The following is a 20,320-nucleotide window of genomic DNA, read 5'->3' on the forward strand; positions in this document are numbered from 1 at the left end:
CTCTTCCGATCTATTGTAGACTCATACATTGTATAAGGCGAAAATTTATTAGATAAAAATTTCATAATATACAAATATATCTTATTAATAATAAAGTACTGAATAAAGTATTTAGTTTTTTGTTATAACTTTTTAATTATTATAGTTATATTTATGCCTATTCCGTCCACACATACTTTCACATATATTTTGTTAATAACTTTTTACTGAATAACGAACGACGGCTAAAACCATCTGAAGACCACTTAGGATCATGACCTTAACAACATATGTAAAGGTCAAGATTGGAGCAGCCTCCCTTCATCGGTATATTTACCCCTTTTGCAATGGTAACAATATCTTTACCGGTATTAACGTCATTATAGTTTGGCTCCTCTACTTGTATTGATAAATCTACATGTGCAAAATTTAAATAAATATGAAATAAAAAATATTGTTCATACCTTAAAAATAATAAATAATATTAACCATTATTGAGTTTTTGTGAAAGCAAAATTGATACTACTTCATCATGAAGTAATTCGTCGCATGGATCTAAAAAATAATAATACATATTTATGTAAGCAAACTTATGTTAAATATTGTGTATTATTTGGAAAATGTAAGTCATATTGGTAGTATTTATTTTATTTTATTTTCAATAATTTTCAATAATAGTACATCTTAGCTATCCGTGTATATAGTGATGAATTATTATCGAAGAATTAAGGCGGTATTATTCTCAATGATTCGCTATCGGAATTGTTAGACATCGTGATCTTGACTTTTATGTTTTTTTTTATGTTTACTTTTCCCCAGCTGAGAACTTCTTGCATAATTTAATACCTTCTGATACGAGTCTGCAATTGGAGAAAGTTACAGCAGAGAAAGAAAAAAGTATTTTTAATGCATTTAAGATTGAAACCATTATTCATGCTCTGCTTTAAGACATCTTATTATGGCCTTGGTTTAATTTGTATTGAAAACAGATTGTCGACATATATAAAGTTTCTTACAAAAAGAGATCGTTGAATTATTGACTACATGAATTAACTAGATATTTACTTGTGCAATTTATAGACGATATATTATTAATTTTCATTTAAATTCTTATCACATTGAGTAAAAAATCGCACTTTGTACACTTCCTAGCTGCTCTTTAGTTGTACATTTTTTCGAATACATTTCCTAGGATATTTAAGCGGTCATTTATATAAAATCTTGTCTTCTTTCTATTGTAGCCATGAAGTTGATACAACTTCAATTTTATATAATTCTTCTAGAAATTTTATCAGACCATATCTAGAAACAATTCGAGAAATTAAGTTTTTAATTAAACTGTATTAATGTTCTTTAACTTCTTTTAATAACATACTGCAGTAAAAAATTTGTTTAGAAGTACCTTATACAATTCAATTTATTACATTATTTTAATTGTGTTAATTCTCATTTACACAGTGACTATGTATATATATTATTGGTAAGATAATAAAACCATTATTGTGCGGGTTTTTGATGCACTTCATGAATATTTCATCAATATTGATTGTGTAGACATCATTAGCCAAGTTTTGCACATGTTGAATATGGAATAATTGAGAAGAACACGGTGAATTAAAAAATAACATGGATTCGGTAAACTTCTTTCTTTTTAAAAAAATTTCTGTCATGTTATTTTTTTCACAAATATCTTAAATACAAAAAAACAGATTTGTCTTTCAATATGACACAATTATCTGTATTTTATGTCTTCATTCCATATTTTTCAGTATTTCTTTAAAATAATTATAAACTTTTTAAAATAATTATTAACTTTTCCATTATGAACTTGGACTTTATATTGTTTCCGTAATGCAAGATATTTTGTCATATCATTTATTTGTTGTATTTGTTCTTATTCTTTGAGTTTGTTATAAATTTGCTATAAAGGACGTATGTATTTTTTTATTACAAATAATTTTCAATTTTAAAATAATTAAAATTTTCTAGTGGACCATGCTTAATACAATCTGCAGTAAAAGTCTATTAGATCATGTGTACGTTATGAGTGACATACTCATTTACATAAATTATTGTATTTATATTTGTGTACAAAATATTCCAAAAGTTGTAGAGCATAATTATTATATGTTAAATATAATTCAGAGCTGCTTCAAATTCTACTGGCACAAGATAGAACCATAAAATGTATGTAAACATTTTTGTTTGCTATGTTTTTTAAAGGTCCGGTATATAATAAAAATTGTGTAATTCTGTGTCTTTATAAGATGTCTTCCAAACTTCTTGGTAATCTTGCAAAGTCTGTTGGCAAATATTTTCTAAATAATAATAACTCACCATTAACTAGTTTTTTGTCACTATCAAATAAATAAATACTTTTCCCCCTTATTAAAAATATTAAAATCCGTTTCATAATTCTTAGACAAAGTACACATTATCGAAAGGTACTTGTAAAACTAAATCCATATTCAATTTTTCAAAAGGACTTACACCTTTATAAAATTCTTTGTCCAATTTATTTTGAAAACTCATATCATTCCTTAACTGTCCATTATTGTCTAAAAATACAACTTTTCTATTAATAAAAGTTCTTTTTTCCGTATATATGTATAGTACAATTAGAGTAACCTATGTGATTTATAATGCATAAAATAAAAAATTTTGCTAAAGTATATTGCAGAGAAATTTATTAACTTTTACTTTAATAATTCTGTTATTTATTCTAAAGCCATTTTTTCTAAGTTCTGAAACTCGTTTATAAAGGAGTTCATAAATTGATGTATGTACACTGGTTGGTTTTTTAAAACCATGGTAAATTCCAACAGTAAACGGCCGTTTTTCACTAATAGTTTAAATTAGTTAAAGTAGTGTAAATCTGTATAGATAAGAATTGGCCAAAATTAACTGCTTGAACTTTTCGATATTGGCAAACCATCAATATTTGTACAAATAGATAATGCCATTTCAGTGCAATATATGCTTATAATTTCATAAGGACATGAGGTAGGTGTTTGCAGAAGTGTTCGCGAATTCTTCGGAAATTGGAAAAATGGAACTTTTAGTATAGTATAGTGCTATAAATGAATCAATAATTTATTTATAACACACTGGCTTAATAAGTGTCTATATTTCAAGTGCTGATATTCTTGAATCACCGCTTATAACCACCACATAAAAAAATCATCTACTGCAGGAAATGTGTCACATCGTTTTTCGAACAATGACAATTCATCTTTAAATATATCTTTAACATTTTCAATATATTATATCCGCTCAAATAAATTATCGGTCAAAGAATTGTCCCCAGAAACATGATGTGCATCAAATATCACCCGTTACAATATTGGCGGAAACATTATCACCTGTTACAATATCAATGGAAACGTTATCACAAAAATTTTCATTTTGTATCAATTTTTTAGTATCATTATTTTTTTCCTGTTTGTTTCCCTGTTTGTTTTCCAGTTTGTATTATTTCCTGATTCATTTGTAAAATTTGTATTAAGTCTTTTTTTATTATTCGTCGCAAATGTCTTTTCTTTGTAAAATTTGTATTTCTTGATTTTACAAATAAAAGACGTTTACGACAAATAGTAAAAAAAGATTTAACACGAATTTTACAAATTAACCAACAGTTCATTATTGCATTAGCAATATTCACAAAATTTCTTCTGATAAAACACGAATTACTCGTTTTGATAGGCGTCAGCTAACACTCCGTCTAGATCTTGCGACTATAGTAGCGGAACGAAACGTACATTGATTATAAATTATTGCAGATTATGTTTGTATAAATCTTTTATTGTTCATATTAAGTCTTGTTTACGTAGGGATGAAACTAACTTGTTTGGTCGACTGTCCCAATATAAAGACACTTTAAAAATATCAATTAATACTTACGTTCGGTGAATTTTACAAGTCATTCGCATTATTTAAATCCATATTTTATATGGATTTACACTTCACGCAAATAAACACTGGATATAACTCTCTCGATTTCAATGAGCTTGCGTGTATTGGAAATAAAAGACACACAAAAGGGACTAGTTTTTAACTGTTCAGTTTGAAAATCGACAAATGTGTACTCGCAGTCACATTTATCCTTCACATCGCTAGCGCTGCCTTAGTCACGCATCATGCATGCATTCTATAGTTCGCGCATATCATTGTTAAAATGTTTTGTTGTCACAAATAAAACGTTATATTTGCAATACTTGTACGACGTTGTGCAATGAACGTTTTAGTAACATCACATATGTATAATAGACCGAAAACATTATATCTAATCGCGGAAGCGCATTTACGTCTGTCGAATTTGGTGAATTCCTGAAAGAAACAGGATGTACACCACATTAAGGTATTATAGCTATAGGGTCACGGCAGGCTAACGGCCAGGCTGAGCGTGTTAATCGTGTCTTGTCTTCTATAATTGCCAAACTGACCGATAACGACGGCGGTAAACCATGGCATAAATGTTTGAGCGAAATAGAATATTCTATTAACAACGAATAATCGATCTATCGATGAAAAGTCCCAGTCAACTAGTATTCAGTATTGCAGATCAACGTGGTTTTTGTGCTGATCGTATTGAAAGTTACTTGAATGACATCAACAATAATAGAGATCTAAAAGTTATTAAAGACGCAGCAGTCACTCGTATTGACCGAGCGTAACAAAAAGAAAAAATAAATTTTGATAAAAATAAGACTCCACCAGCTCCTCGAGAGTACTAAACAGGAAATTCGGTTACGATAAAAAAATTTCAAAAATGCTCCAGGTATTAGCAAGAAACTCATGCCTCAATTTCGAAACCCATATGAAATAAATAAAATTCTGAGAAGCAAGATATATATAGTAACAGATCCTCCTAGATTTCAAAACTCGCAGCAATCGTATGTTGGAACGTGGAAGGCTAGCAATGTGCATCCCTGGCTAACTCCTAAAGAAAAAATTTTGAATTATTATAACACTAAAATATGTTTGTACTTAAACTTACATTATTAGACATGGACACGATTATTCAATGCAACCGCCGCGTTCAATAATGTTCCTAACGCAAGGTCTGTGTGGACCGTTCAATTTGCGTGAGCATTAATTTCTATTGTATATTTTACTTTATTGTGTATATTCGGATCAATCATAATACTACGTCGACTGGCGCGGATTCGCTTACACATAAAATTATAATTGCAACATGTTATAGTTTGGGAACCGAACTCGTGTCAGAAAAGGCCAAACTGTAGGGTCTGTAGGGCGCGCGCGAGATATAGATACAATAGCAGCGACGACTGATTGCAATAAATCGTAATAGACAGAGATGGCATGTGTGTGCAAGAGATATGTGTGTGAACCGACGAGATTTGACCGAGCAAATAGAAGTGCAAATAGAAGACAAGTAATTATAACGCACGTATGTCTTAAGTTTAGTATAAGACCTTACTTGTGTGTCTGAAAGCGAGAATAATTTACATATGCGACTAATCTACCAAATATCTATTTAATTAAATTATTTGAACTTAAAGATTTTTTAGATTGTTAAATACTAATCTGATCTCAAAGTTGATAAATTCAAAATGACAAAATCGATATAGTGAATGTCAAAATTTTTAAATGTTTGAATTTTTTAACTATTCATATAGTGATTTTTTATATAATTGAAATTAAATTTAACAACTTTAAGATTAATATTTTACGGTTTGGAAAATCCTTATGTTTGAATAACAATTAAAAAATATTTGGTAGATTTTCTTAATGACTTATTACAAATAACTTTGATATATTATATATTATATATTAATGAATAAATTTTATGTTAATCATAAACATCTTTTCAACCATAATTGATACAACAAATTCCATCTAAGGATTGATAATTAAAACAACATTTAATTTTAATTAATAATTCTAAGGATTCCCAGCAAATTTCAACAATTTTGAAAGAAATAGGCTAATGGGAATCGGCGCGGTAATTGTTGCGTAATGATAAATCTTAATTTTTGGTTCTTATAACACCACGTGGCCGCATATCGCGTGCATCTCTGTAGCGTGCTCCGAATCTAGTAGTAATCTAATAAATCGATGCTTAAAGCATCAAGTCCTGTGAAATCCTCCTCAACTTCGAGACAACTAATAAATGCTAACTTGCATCTATATGAATCTGTAAAGAATTTATTGCGAAAAAATATCACCCCATGATCTCAGCCAGAAATCGAACCCGGATCTCCACGTTTACCGGACGGGCGTCCTACCTTTAGACCATCGAGGCATGTGATAATATTCATCGCAATAAACAATCTAGCGCGTTTTCAAGCCGCGTAAATTCTAATATATATCTATGTTTACGTATATTTTCAGCCAGCGTGAATTCATTTAATAATTCTAAGGATTCCCAGTAAATTTCAACAATTTTGAAAGAAATAGGCTAATGGGAATCGGCGCGATAATTATATAATTATAATAACAAATTTAAACTGCAATAAGTACTGTAATAAGTAACTGTAATTGATACTTATGAATTCATTCTTATAACAGTTAAATTTCGAATATATGATTTCCATTGTTGGAAAATCGATTGTTTGATTGGAAAATTAATCTATTCTCGTTGCCCGTTCGAAGCAAGTTCAGTGCAAAATTCGATATCTTGTATTTCGTAATACGAATCCGCGCGATAACGTGTGTGGCGCAAAATATAATTGACGACCGTCGAGCTGCCATAAATAATAACGCGATTAACTTCTCCTTTTCTCGCCGATATTTTAGTATATAAAAATATCATTGACGGCGTCAATAAAACGATAATTGTGACTGATAAACTCCAAATAGAAAATTGGCCGCGCGCTCGTATCGGCTTGTGAATTTTTCATCTTTGAACCCTTCATCTGTCCCGCCAAATTGTGGTCGTCGATAAATGAAGTCCGTTCGAAGATAAATTAGCGGGAAACGATTACTCGTCGTGAGGGGTCCGCTGTCGTGTCACATCGGCGAAATCCGCGAGATCACGCCGATACAAATGACGTCGCCATATTCGAAAAATATCCTCGCGGACAAAATTAAGCATTTTTCAACCGCCGCACCGGTCGTCACGGTATGGTGCAGCGTTATGGTGCCGCGCTCGCATGTTGTGTTATTTATTTTTGTTTATTTATTCATTCCTAGTAAAATTATTTTAATCGCAATCGCCTCGTTCACATCCTTTCCCATTAGAAATTTGCTTATTTGATTTCATGCTTGTCGTACAAAGAATGTTTATTAACATTGAGTGTCGTACAAATTAATTATTCACGCTCAAACGAACAATCTGATTTCGCGGATTTTTTACAATTCAATAAATCCTGTAATTATATTAAGAAACTGTAATGTATACGTACGAGCTATTCATGTGGTACAAATCATACTGTTACTTTAAAAAAGTGACACAACTCAAAAATTAATAAATAATTAATAAGTTTTGCAGAAAAGAATAAATTATTTTTTAACTTGATAGGAAATTATTGATTATTAATCCAAAAATATTGACGAAAAAGGATATATTTTTAACATATTCAACAAAGACAATAAAAAATATTGACGAAAAAGAATATATTTTTAACATGCTCATTTTTGTTATTTACATTACTCTTAAAAAAATCACTTTTTTTACATTTTGAATATTTTTTTCAAATATCCTTTTCTAATTGTGACAATTTTAACTATTTTTTAATAAAGTAAAGTTAGGTATTTTAACATTTTTTATGATTAATAACGTTTATTTAATTCATGATTTTAACTTGAAACTCACATTTTTTGAATTGTATCACTTTTGAAGTAAAGATGCAAAATAATACCTAAATGGAATATTGGAAAAAATAATGATGCATGTATGGAAATGGCATGTATATGGCATGTTTCGTTAAAAGGCCATTGCGTTTTGGTCATCACTGTACTATCAAAATAAAGTCACTATCTGGCATCGCACTCATGCGAGAGATCGAAAAAATATATATATATTCATATATATACAACATAGTTACTGTATTTATAAATAAAGCATTTATTTCATGTAACACGTTATCTCGCCAAATATTGTCAAAGCTTACGCGATATTCGTGGAATATCTCGTAATGCTTGGTCCACTCGTTTGCGCGTTCGAATTTTTACGAACACACACCTGCACTCGGAATACGGCCAATTATCATGCAGACAGGGGCATCGCGGAATTCGAGTTTAAATTTATATAGCGACGATACTTCTCGTTTAAAGCCAAACCAAAACGCATATATATCGTTACAGCTGCGAGACTGAAAGTGTGCTCGTAGAATATTAAACGTACAATATTTTCATCATTATTATTCCCGTTGTGCCGGCGCGAAACTGGAATATTCAGCCAATGCCGCCGGATAATCCCTCATATTCTTTCGCACTTTGCGTGCAACCGCAAAAACCGCAAGGTATTTTGTATTTAAACAACGGGAGGAGGGGTATGGAGGGGGAGAGGTAAGAGGGGGGGAGGGGGGGAGATGCGCCAAAATTTTAAATAGCACCGCGAAATCGTTTGACGAGGAGCGGAAAAAACTTTACCACCCGGTTGACAAACGTCACACTCCTGACTTTTGTTTTAATAAACGTGTCAACGTTCTGGTGTACTCGTCAAAGGACGTTTCGTTAAGCTCGTGAATACGCGAAACCACATACGAAATTTTTATCACATATATAAAATAGATACGATGAAACGTGAAATATCAAATAATATAGTTACACGCAGAAAAAAACGGGTCACTCTAATGCTACAGTGAACCATTTTTTTGCATGTAAATATATTTACATGCTAGTATATATCAATCTTCCTTAAGTTTCGAAGTTTGAACAATTTTGCAAGCAGTGTTATATATAAATCTTTTTAAAATAACAGGTAGCAATCGTTTTCCACGTTTTTTTCTCCCTTCACAGACAACTTCAACATTCTCGATGAATATTAAATATTAAAATATAATTGCATTCGTAATAAAATATTTTCAATAAACTGACATAACAATTAAAACAGTAAAAATAGATAGTACTCAAGAAACTATCGATATGAAAACGATCATTCGCGATATCCTCTTTGACGTTGCGAGCGAAACACGCGTTTAATGTCGGCGTGGAAGGAAAATCGAAGGTGCTGAAAAGAAAAGGGAAGTGTGGCGGATGCGCCGGAACGTCCGTGTCGAATGACGACTCTTCTGAGGAACTTTCGAAGCTGGTGCACTCGAGAGTGAAGTAGGAGGGTAGTTGGCTGGCTGCTCGACCGGAAGAGGGCAGCCGTCAATTCCGGTCGAAGACTTGGCACTGACCGGAAGTCCGTCCGCACACTGACGCACACCAAACGTGACGTGCGACGTCTCGGCGAAAATCCGACGATCCTAACACTTCGATACTGTGCATGCCCCACCAAGTTTCTCGAGAAACGGATTCACAATAAACGTTCGGATCCGGATTTTTTATCACATGTTCTTTTTTCACATGGAATGGACATTCTGTTATTAATCTGCCATTGAGTTGTTATTAAAATGTCAAAGTCATCTTTCTTTATATCCTAGCAAGAAAATACAACGATAGCTTATCATCTCAGCAATATAAGCAAGCTAAATATATATTTTCAGTATTTACATATTGCATTATAGGACTCTTTTGCAAAGTAGATTTATTTGTGTTATAAAAAAGAAACGCTAATTATGACCAAAGTAAAAAAAACTCTATTTCAAAAATTTGTATCATATCTTCTATTACAAAAATTGCATTATTTAATTTATGTCCAATTTATTAAATTATTTTCATATATTATATATATACATACATTGTATACATACATTTTATATCAAGTTTTTTATTTCTCAATCTATAAAGAATAAAATAAATAGCAAGTGAAAGACTTGAAAGCGATAGAAAGTTTGACGCAATCAACTTGTGAAAAGCCGTAATGCCCTCATTTTTCTTTTTTTATTTTTTCGCTAAAAGTTCTAGAGTGTGTAATGAAAGAAATTAATAAAAGGGTACAGCGCTCTGGGAAAAGGTAGCGCGAGAGTTATTTCAATGCGAACAGAGTTTTCGGAAGCTTTGCGCGTCTCCGGTAGCAGGATACATCGACGACTAGCTTTATGGGGTGTCGGCCAGAGAGAATTCCCCGGAGAACTTCCGGATGGGAGACTACAGTAAGGTCGAGTTCCGAATTCAAATTATTATTTAGTCGAGAAAGACAAATTACCCCGGCCTTTCTGGTGCTGACTACCCCGAATGCTATATACTGTACTCGAGTAGTTTAAGCGACGCGAAACCAATTAAAGTTACCAATTAAAAAGCTAACGTTGCGTGAATACTCGTGCGGCAGCTTAAATCATCTAAAAATCGAGGTTTCATTCATAAAACGTTACATATTAAATAAAATAACGCTTGACTTTTCGTGAGATGAACTAAAATTTAAAGATATTTAAAGATGTTTATTAGTTTAACCATTTCTATGTCAAATACGTTATTGAATTTGTCATTTTCTTGTAATTAATCAAACAAATTTAAGATATACAATAACAAAAAAAGTACGCGATTTTATTCTTATTATTTTGTTCACATAATTGTTATCCACATTATTTAACGGTGTAATAGATTTTTATAATACATTATGATGTTAAATTGGAAATATTTTAACATTTCAATTTTCAAGATATAAGATAAGATATACTCAATGATATTTTCAAAGTTGATAATTTTTCACTCTGATAGATAAGGACAAAATTGATTGATAATATACAGAATAGATGTAACGCTGTGAATTAAAAACTCGGGATGGCTCAATTATTCATATACATGTATATATACACAAAATGTTGTTACAAAAATATTGTTGGCCATTTTAATGTAAGAAATTTATTTGTTAATACCTTTGAAATGTTTATTTTTTAAGTATATTGTTTAAATTTAAAAGTAACACAAATATAGGTATTCAAATATCTATACGCAGAAATTACTAAAAAATGGCGAATCAATCGAAAGTGGCTGTTTCCATAGACATATCTATACTATGTCTATTGGCTGTTTAATGTTCAGATTCTTATTAGAGAGCCTCTAGTCTCTTCTTGCGAACTACGATCCCAGTAAGACGATAGAACACAAGGCTGCGTTCAGAAACTTCGTATAGGTGCATCTAGACATCATTTTATTCTTGTTTAACATTCGGTGAATAACAAGGATAACATGATATACTGTGGCTGCGTTCCGTTTGGCGCTTACAGCTGGTTACAGCGTTCGCAAAATCATTTCATCCTTGTTGTTTATCAAATATTAAACAAAGACAAATGATGCTTATAAGCGCTGTAAGCGCCAAGAGGAACGCAGCCTGTGAATTTCTGAATGCAGCCCAATAGTGCGAGCGAGCCACGTGAGCGAAAATTCTTAGAGAAAGAGAAAGAGACAGAGAGGGGAGAGAGAGAGAGAGAGAGAGAGAGCGAGAGAGAGAGAGAGAGAGAGAGAGATGAGGGACAACGCAGCCCAAACGAAAAAAGTGTCAGTGAGATTGCCTTGAATTCTTTTGTGAAACCACGAACAAATCGAGAGAGATCGCATTCTCGTTCAGAGTCGACGCTGCGATGTGTTAACGTTAGTGTAAATAAAATCCATCATAGAGAGAGAATTAGTGATTACGTGACGGTCAACGACAAGCGCGAAAGACTCTTATCTCGCGATGTCGTAGATTATCGGAAACATTTTCGGTTTATCGAGAACGAGTCTCTTAGAAATCGGGGCCAGAAACGCAAAAGAATACTTTGCGTGACAAAAGCGCCGTAACTTTGCGTAACGTACGTACGACCGCTTGCGCGCTCGCGAGTACGTGTAATATTGTGGCAAGCCGCGCATTTTTGCGGTTATCGTTGACAGTGCAGCCCATACATTTTTGTGTAATTGTTGAGCAAAGAATTGTCTGTGATTCCCTTTGCGGAGTTTCGTGCACCTGTCGATTCTACGTATTTATTATGAATGTTTTTACAAGGTAATGTGATGTGCAACGCCGCGTTTTGAACCAGTACTGCCGTGCTCCTCCGAAAAGTTTCATCGGTCCCTCCACATCTCCCGTATAATGGCAAACGGTCAACAGATCATAGTATAGTGTAAAACAGTCAATAGACATAGTATAGATAGACCGAGCATTTGCTAGGCATAGGCGTGCGAGAGAAAAGGAACAATACCTTCTCTTTTCTCTCTCTAACAAATGTTGCTGCAATGTTAAAGAGAGAAGAAAAAATCAGATGTTCTCTCTCTCTCTCTCTCTCTCTCTCTCTCTCTCTCTCTCTCTTGCACGTGCCGCCCATACCCAACAGATGCTAACTCGGTCTAACTATACTACAATTATGCAAATAGCGCGAAGAAACGACCGACCATAGGTGTTCGTGCGTGAATATGATCCGCCTTTCCTTGCCGCATAGATCAAACTCAACATAGTATACTTCGATACTCACGACATAAGAGATTAAAGGCCGCGGGACAGTAGTGTACTACGCTGATTCCGGCGAATTATTAGGCCTGTCCTTTTTAGCTGAACTGACTGCACTAGTTCAGAGTTCATCTTTCTTCTTTCAATGTAAAAACAGGAAGATAAATTGCGAACTAGTGCAGCCAATACAGCTAAAAAGAACAGGCCTATAAAGCGGCGTTTACAATGAGATTTAAGATTTAAAATTTAAAAAAATTGACCAATTATTATCGATTATTCATCTCACGTAAGAAGAATAATCAATTGTGATTGGTCAACTTTCTTAAATCTTAAGTCTTAAGTCTCATTATAGACGATGCTTTAACGGACTGTCTACAATACGTCGTATGTCAAATCGTAAACCGTAAATCGTAAGAATTGACCAATCACAGTTGAATGTAGGAAAAATATTCGATTATGATTGGTCAATTCTTAGTTAGTATGATATGAGTAGTGACTAACGGCTTATTGTAGAATGCCCCTAAAAGTCCATCTGCAATAAGAATAGTAAGTCGTGAGCCGTAAAAAATTAACCAATCACAGTCAATTATTCTTCTCATATTCGACTGTAATTGATCAATTTCTTAGGGCTTACGACTTACTACTCTCACTGTAGATGGACCTTTATCTTTAGCGACATCGAATCCGCATACGGCATACCATTGGTCTAGTTTACACCAAGCATTTGATACGCGTACAAACTGGTAACTTTCTATTAAATTTTTTTAATTTCGACGATGCATGTAAACGTATACATGATACATTTATTTATTCTATTTAATTAATCATCTTAATGCATATAGTGTATCAGCTTAGTACGTCATTCTTTAAATGCATTGTAGAAATTAAAATAATTTAATAGAAAGTTTCTAGTATGTTAAAGTACGCGTATTAAGTGCTTGGTGTAAGTCCCGAAACATAACAAGTGTTGTAAGCCTTAAGCCGTAAGGAATGGACCAATCGCCAGAGAATAATGGATTATGATTGATCAATTTCTTACGGCTTAAGGCTTAAGTACTACATCTATTGTGTTTCGGGATTAAACTAGGTCATTGGGTGCGTAGTAAATTCGTCACTCGACGCAATTCCATCGCGAACGCAACGGCCGTCAATAGCACGCATCGGATTAACATTTGGTCATTTCGCGAGTATCCGTAATTGTTGATTCACATTGTTGTTATCGTCGAGTAACGTCCTGTCATTGTTACACACAGTAGGAACGCATTCTAAAGCCCATATGGCACATAGAGAAACGTAAAGCAGTAAGACGTAAGCAATAAGCAAATCGGCCAATCACAGTAGAAAACGTAAGGCAATAATTTTACGTTCTCTACTGCGATTGGCCGATTCACTTACTGCTTACGTCTTACTGCTTTACGTTTTTCTATGTGCCATGGGCTTTGAACTGCTAGAATGATCAACCTGTCGCATTCCCTAAAATCCATAACTGCACATTGCACTCCACAATTCCTCGTTAGAATTGATAATTGGATCGATCCCGATCGATATACGAATTATTCTCGTGCATTCTCTAGTTATCGTATCGACTCTCAAGTTAACGAAAAGTTGCGACTGCAGCGTGAGCTTGATCTCTATAGTGTATCTAATAAGCCAATTCCAGTTATTTTAAACGAATACAAGTGTCATCAAGATTGCGATCAATACGATCGTTGCAGAATTTGTCTCGATTTCCGCATGAGGTACTCATCGTAACGCGCTTGTTTTGATATCGTTCGCCGGCTTTAAGCACAAGATTTTCGAAAAATCTTTTCCTCGTGTTCGATCGCAAAAGTGTATCACGTTTCTATACTCTACTTTAATAGCCGTAAGCCGTAAAAGTTGACCAATCATAGTCGAATGTGAGGAAAATAATCAATTATTTTTTCGGCTTACTCAGGGAACTCGAAAAAGTGGCCAAAGCCAAAAACCAACATGTAAATTCGCACTCTATTCAAGTATCAAAGTATCGTAAAATAGATGAGTTAATGTGGTTGTGGAGAAATTTTTTTGCAAGTGAGTTGATATCCATTCCTGAAGAAGCATTATGAAAATAGAAATGTTATTCGAGTTCTAACATAATTATAATTGTTAAAAAATTGACCTTATAATTTCTGATTTTTTTTTCCAAATAATAACAAAATTACTAGTATTTGAATAGAACAAAACTAACAACGATGAAGAAATTAATCTAACTTGAGCATTGTGACATTATTTTTATTCTTTTCGATTTTGTACAAGTTAACATTTCCACCTTCTAATAAAAAATTGAAGTTGTCAGAATCTTCGTTGTAGTGTCTACTTTGAACTTATTAAGCGATATTTTGCGAATACTGTAATTTTCTACGCGTAAACGCAGTTAAGTTTCAATTGCTTGGATTGACTATAATTTTATGCGATTGTACGCGTGTACGTACTGATTTCATCATTTGAGCGGTGTTTTTCAATCGAGAGAAGGACTCTTTAAATTCCATCATTTCCCTTTTTAGATCTCCCCCTCATATAATTCCATCATTCCCCCTTTTAGATATCCCCTTCATAAAAGAACTTATATAGAGCTCGGATGTTCGAACATGATCACGACGCTTGCGCGGAGTATCTGGCGCGCGAATGAGTTATTTTTAATTTTAAATTTTTGGTATCAGATTCGTTATCAGAGATATCAAAAACCTTTAAATATCAAGTTTCAGAATAGTTTAACAAAATGTTAAATTTTGACTACTTTTTCGAGTTTCCTGGCGAGAGCTATTGTAGTAGGCATTGCCTTGAACTTGCCGCGAAAAAATTATCTATTAACTTTCTATCGGCCATTAATTTCGATCACTATAGTCACTAATTTATTAAAATTCTGTCGGTAAATTTAAAGTTGACCTCAATCTTGACAATTGAATCAAGTAAGATTGAAACAGTATCCCGCAGTGTTTATCACAAACAAATGGACCCTACTTTTGATGGTAGATCCTTGTAGCTGACGTTTCCAAAATGGCATAATTAAACTCTGTTTCATTAAGAACTTCCTGATTTATGAATCTTTAAAGTTACGGTAGCGTTGACATTATTCAAGGTGTATCACGTGAAGGTAAAGATTGCGAGGATTAATTTCACACCTTTATCTGTCTTTTTGTATGTATCTGTATGTATGTACAATATTAGCTGTAGCCGCTGTAGGATAATTAACTTGTGAGCGAGGATAATCCTTAATGAACTGCCAGAAAGGATAAATCTCTGAAGAGATTATAGGAAGGAACTTTCGATATTTGTCAGGAAATAATGACAAACCAGGAATCTCTACAATCAAAGTCGTCACTGCAATAGAACAACACTTTATTCCGCGCACGTAGATATATACAATATCGATTTAGGACCGGTCATTTAATTACCATGAATCCTTATTTTACCTTGCCTCTCACCCCTCTTACGTACCGGGTGCTTTTTTTTAGCGTGAATGTCCTTACCTTTCACGTCCATTTGATTAATGCAAAAGATATTCAAAAGTCGCCCAAATTCATAAATATTCGAACACACGTTTTCATTAATACACAGCTGAATCCGATATCGAAAATTGTCATGAACCCTCGTATTCGAACATTTATGAATTTGGACGACTTTTAAACATCTCTTGCATTAATCAAACAGATTCCGAGTTATCGTCGATATCTGATGAAAGATTAAATTTCTCGACCAGACCGAATATCGAGTAATTATTTAAAAAGTTAATGACTTTTCTTTAATCTCTCATTTTCCTCGCCCCCCCCCGCCCCTCCCAGTCGCTTACAGTTAGCAAAATATGATTTTAAAAAAGTTTTTATAATAATATGTATTATTTTGTATCTTTCACAATTAAATCTTAACACGTATAGGTTTTCGAATAATATATTTAAAAACGATATCTTTAAAAAATAAAGTAATTTTTATCACCTACTTTCAAAGAGTACTAATCAAATTTTATTAATATTAAAACGATTTAGATGTTTGTGTGTACCAACAGAAACTTATAGTGCATTCACGGAAATTGAATCACAAATAAGATTGTATCAGCGCACTGTAATAGCATACATGAAAAGTGAATTGTGGCTCCATTATTTATATGCACTCAAATATTATATGCACTTTTGAATGCAATCCGGTATTGTAAGAGTCTAAATATTTATTTAATTAATTCAGTAATTAATTAACCTATTTAAAAAAAATTTATAAATACATTTATATTTACATTTATGTCTATTTTAATAACAAGGTCAAAGTAGAAATTATTTTTTTACCCGCGGCAGCACACTGCATGTAATTTACATCGCATGCAAATATAATTGTTAATTACTTATTAAAAATATTCTCATTACCTTGATGGATTTTAATAATTAATGAATTAACACTTTAATGTCAAAAGAAAGCAGGCAGAAAAAAATAGGTATCTGTATGAATACGTTACATTACATTTTACAAATTTATGTTTTTGTACCAGGCTAAAGTCAAAGTATTACTCAAAATTTTAATTTAGTTGTCATTGCCCATATTATCATATTGCGATAAGTATCGTTATCGCACCGTATGTTTTAGCGATAAAGTAAAGAAGATATTTAATTTTAAAAAGGAGATATATTTGCTGATAAGTAAAGGAATATTTTACCTTACACTCATCGATTTTTTGTGAAAAAAACTAATAATCTTGATTAATCGTGTGCATATACTTCTTAAACGACGTATAAAATAACCGCATTATTTTTTTCAATTTTTTTGCAGCGAAACGTTCATTATATTTATAAGTAAACAGAAATAGAGGCCAATAAAAGACGAGCAAACAAGAGATGTTGGAATTTAATCATTTTATTTAATTTGACAATATTAAAACGGGACGTTTCGATTAGACTAAGTCTGCTTCATCCGCACATACAAGTTTCAATAAATATATTACATTACTTTAATTGAAAAATACGTAACATTTTAATAAGACCAAAAATACAAATGCCAATAGATGTTACATTCATTAAACCGGAAACTATATAATATTTTTACTATTAAGATAAAACTATATCTTATTAAATATGTGGTTAAAAAAGTCCATGTAAATTTGATGATTTAAAAATTGTAGTGTTAATTTTATAAATTCTAAGTCCATAATATATTGTCAAATTAAATGACACGATTATATTCTAACAGCTAACTCATGTCTTATTTGCTCGTCTTATTGGCCTCTATTTCCGTTCGCTTTTTAGTTATTTCTAAATACCCAGTCAATACCCAGTTTTTGCATTCGTTATACAGGATATCCCGAATTTAAATGTCAAAACTTTGGAAGCGTGTAGGGGATCGATAAACTAAAAAAACATTCTTTAGAGATATGCTCGTTTTTGCTTTGTTTTAGAGAAAATCGCAAAAAGAGATAAAACATAGTTTTCATTTTTGCTCTTATTTATTGTTGTCACGTTGTCATTTATTTAATGTATTGTTCAAAATATTGACCTCTTGCAGCAATAACTTAAAGTCTTAAAAAATTAAATGCAGCCAGAGATACATTGGAGAACAATTTCTCTAATTATTTAAAAGACATCCATCTGCAGCAACAGATTGAATGTGGTTCCAGCTGGGTGTCTAGCACTCATTATAGTAGAGCTACTCGATCTTGACTTGACAGAAATTATCCACGACGATGGATTGAATGTGAAATAGTAGTATCTTGGCCGTTTACCTGAACTGACATCATTGGATTTTTTTGTATGGAGAGGGGGGAGAGACTGAAGCAAAAATTTATTCGTTGCTAGTCAACTCAACAGAGCAATTCAGAGACCGAATCGTGACTGTAGCACCAAATATCACCTATAAATAAGTGTATGTAAATAAGTAATAAATAAGTATAAAAATAAAAATTACATTTTTTTGTGATTTTCTTTAAAACGAAGTAAAAACGGGCATATTTAATTCTAATAGACTTTTTTTCTTAGTTTACTCTAGTTTACAATACTCTACACGCACCCAAAGTTTTCACATTTAAATTCGGGTCCCTGTATTTATTCCACATTAGTCAAATAATAACTCTTATCGCACCGCCTGTATTAGCGATGAAGAGGATATTTAATTTAAAAAATTAGATTATATTTGCTCATAAGTAAAGACATTCTATAATCTTGCACTCATCTATTTTTCACAAAGATACTAATAATCTTTGATCTTTAATAATCTTTAATCTTTAATACACTTCTTAAACAAAGCATAAAATGATCGCATTATTTTTAACGAATTATTGAATTATTGAATTGATCAAAGCTGAAATTATTGAAATAATAGCAGAGATAACATTGGGAATTAAAAGAAGTACGTGGCTTTCTATAATCGATATAAGGCAATGCTGATGTGTTGTCGGTCGAACTCCTAATATCGCTGTTTTATGATTTGTGTTAATGTGTGCGATGTAGTAGTGTGTAGATGTTTTTATCTGGTGTGTGATGTTTATTACTACATCAATGTCACACATACACACACACACACACACACACACGCACACGCACACGCACACACATACACATATATATATATACAATAATATTTTCGGATCAATCTTTCTCTTATAGTATACTAAAGCATTTATAATAGATTCGTCTGTAAAGCATAGTATGTACTATTTTTTCATGTAAACCCGACCGCGACTGATGCTCATTTCACACGTACAAAATTTAAAACTTTTATATGCAGCACATGTCACAAATCGATTGCAGAAGCCGATAATTTTTTAATTTTTTTCGATTTTTTTTTGTATGAAATTGTAGCAGTTGTTCGTTATTGTCAATACTTTAATTCTGAAAAAGAATTTATAATTTTATGAAATAAATAAAAAGATTGATTGATAAAAAAAATAATCACTTTCAATCAATGGTACGTAAAACAGATTTGTGTTTACCATCGCTTTAATATGTTCAACTGTTTACGCCGTTCAACTTTTGCTTCCACCTTTCTGTTCGATCTGACTCACTGTTACTATACTCACTATACACGAATCGCTGATTAGCCTCTCCAGAAAGGAGACGCAAGCGTATGAAAATTTGTTGGTTCTGCCGGGAATTGAATCCCGGGATCTCTGGCATAACAGACCAGTGGTACTGTCTGTTACGCCACGCTTATGCGCTCCGTTTACCATTTTAACCTTAACAATTTCAAGAATTTAATATTTATTAAATTTTAATTCCTTTTTTATTATTGTCAGTATTGTTCGATCAATTGAAAGAAATAAAAACTTATGTAAAAAACAACATTATACATTTAACTTTTGTACGTCTTGGAAAACTATTCTTGAAACATAATAGTGGCCTATCAGTAATACGAAACTTTTAGAGTGGGGACTGAAACATCAGCAATTCATATTGTATGTATATACATATCAATGATCTGACTGATTGCATCGAATTTAAATTCTATTTAGCAAAGTTTAAATGTTGTGAAATATTAAGTTTCTATCTTTCTATCGCTAACATTTTTTAAAATTTTTCGCAGCAAAGCATTCATTATATATTTATTTCAGATAGCTAAATAGTAATTCTTAACTGATAAATGATAAATCGCATTCAATATATTTTTGTTAAAAATTTCAACGCTTTGTATTAGGTACACTCTAACGTATTATTTTAACTGAATTGTTTCATACGTGCACGTATAGTATTTTGTAGTTTGCAAATGAAAAATTAATATTAATATAGTTTTGAAACTTTTTCATCCGCTCTACATCCCACTTGTAAAATTTAAAGAGCCGTGCATTTAAGAATTATGTCACGGTACAATCTATCGGAGCAGATTATTTTTATTGCAGCGTCCCACTTTTTTGCGCGTCACGTGTCTTTTCGCGGACAATCAGTTCGTCCTCGATATATTCAAGCATGAAAA

The 20,320-nt window shown here is 32.4% G+C and overlaps 1 protein-coding gene across 1 annotated transcript in view; it reads right to left on the reverse strand.

Moving 5' to 3' along the window:
- LOC105450647 (lachesin-like) overlaps nt 1–20,320 on the reverse strand; it is a 366,968-nt gene that overhangs the window by 130,821 nt on the left and 215,827 nt on the right. The window lies entirely within an intron of this gene.

This window comes from Wasmannia auropunctata, unplaced genomic scaffold (genome assembly GCF_000956235.1).
Source record: "Wasmannia auropunctata unplaced genomic scaffold, wasmannia.A_1.0 LD336059.1, whole genome shotgun sequence".
Classification (NCBI taxonomy): domain Eukaryota; kingdom Metazoa; phylum Arthropoda; class Insecta; order Hymenoptera; family Formicidae; genus Wasmannia; species Wasmannia auropunctata.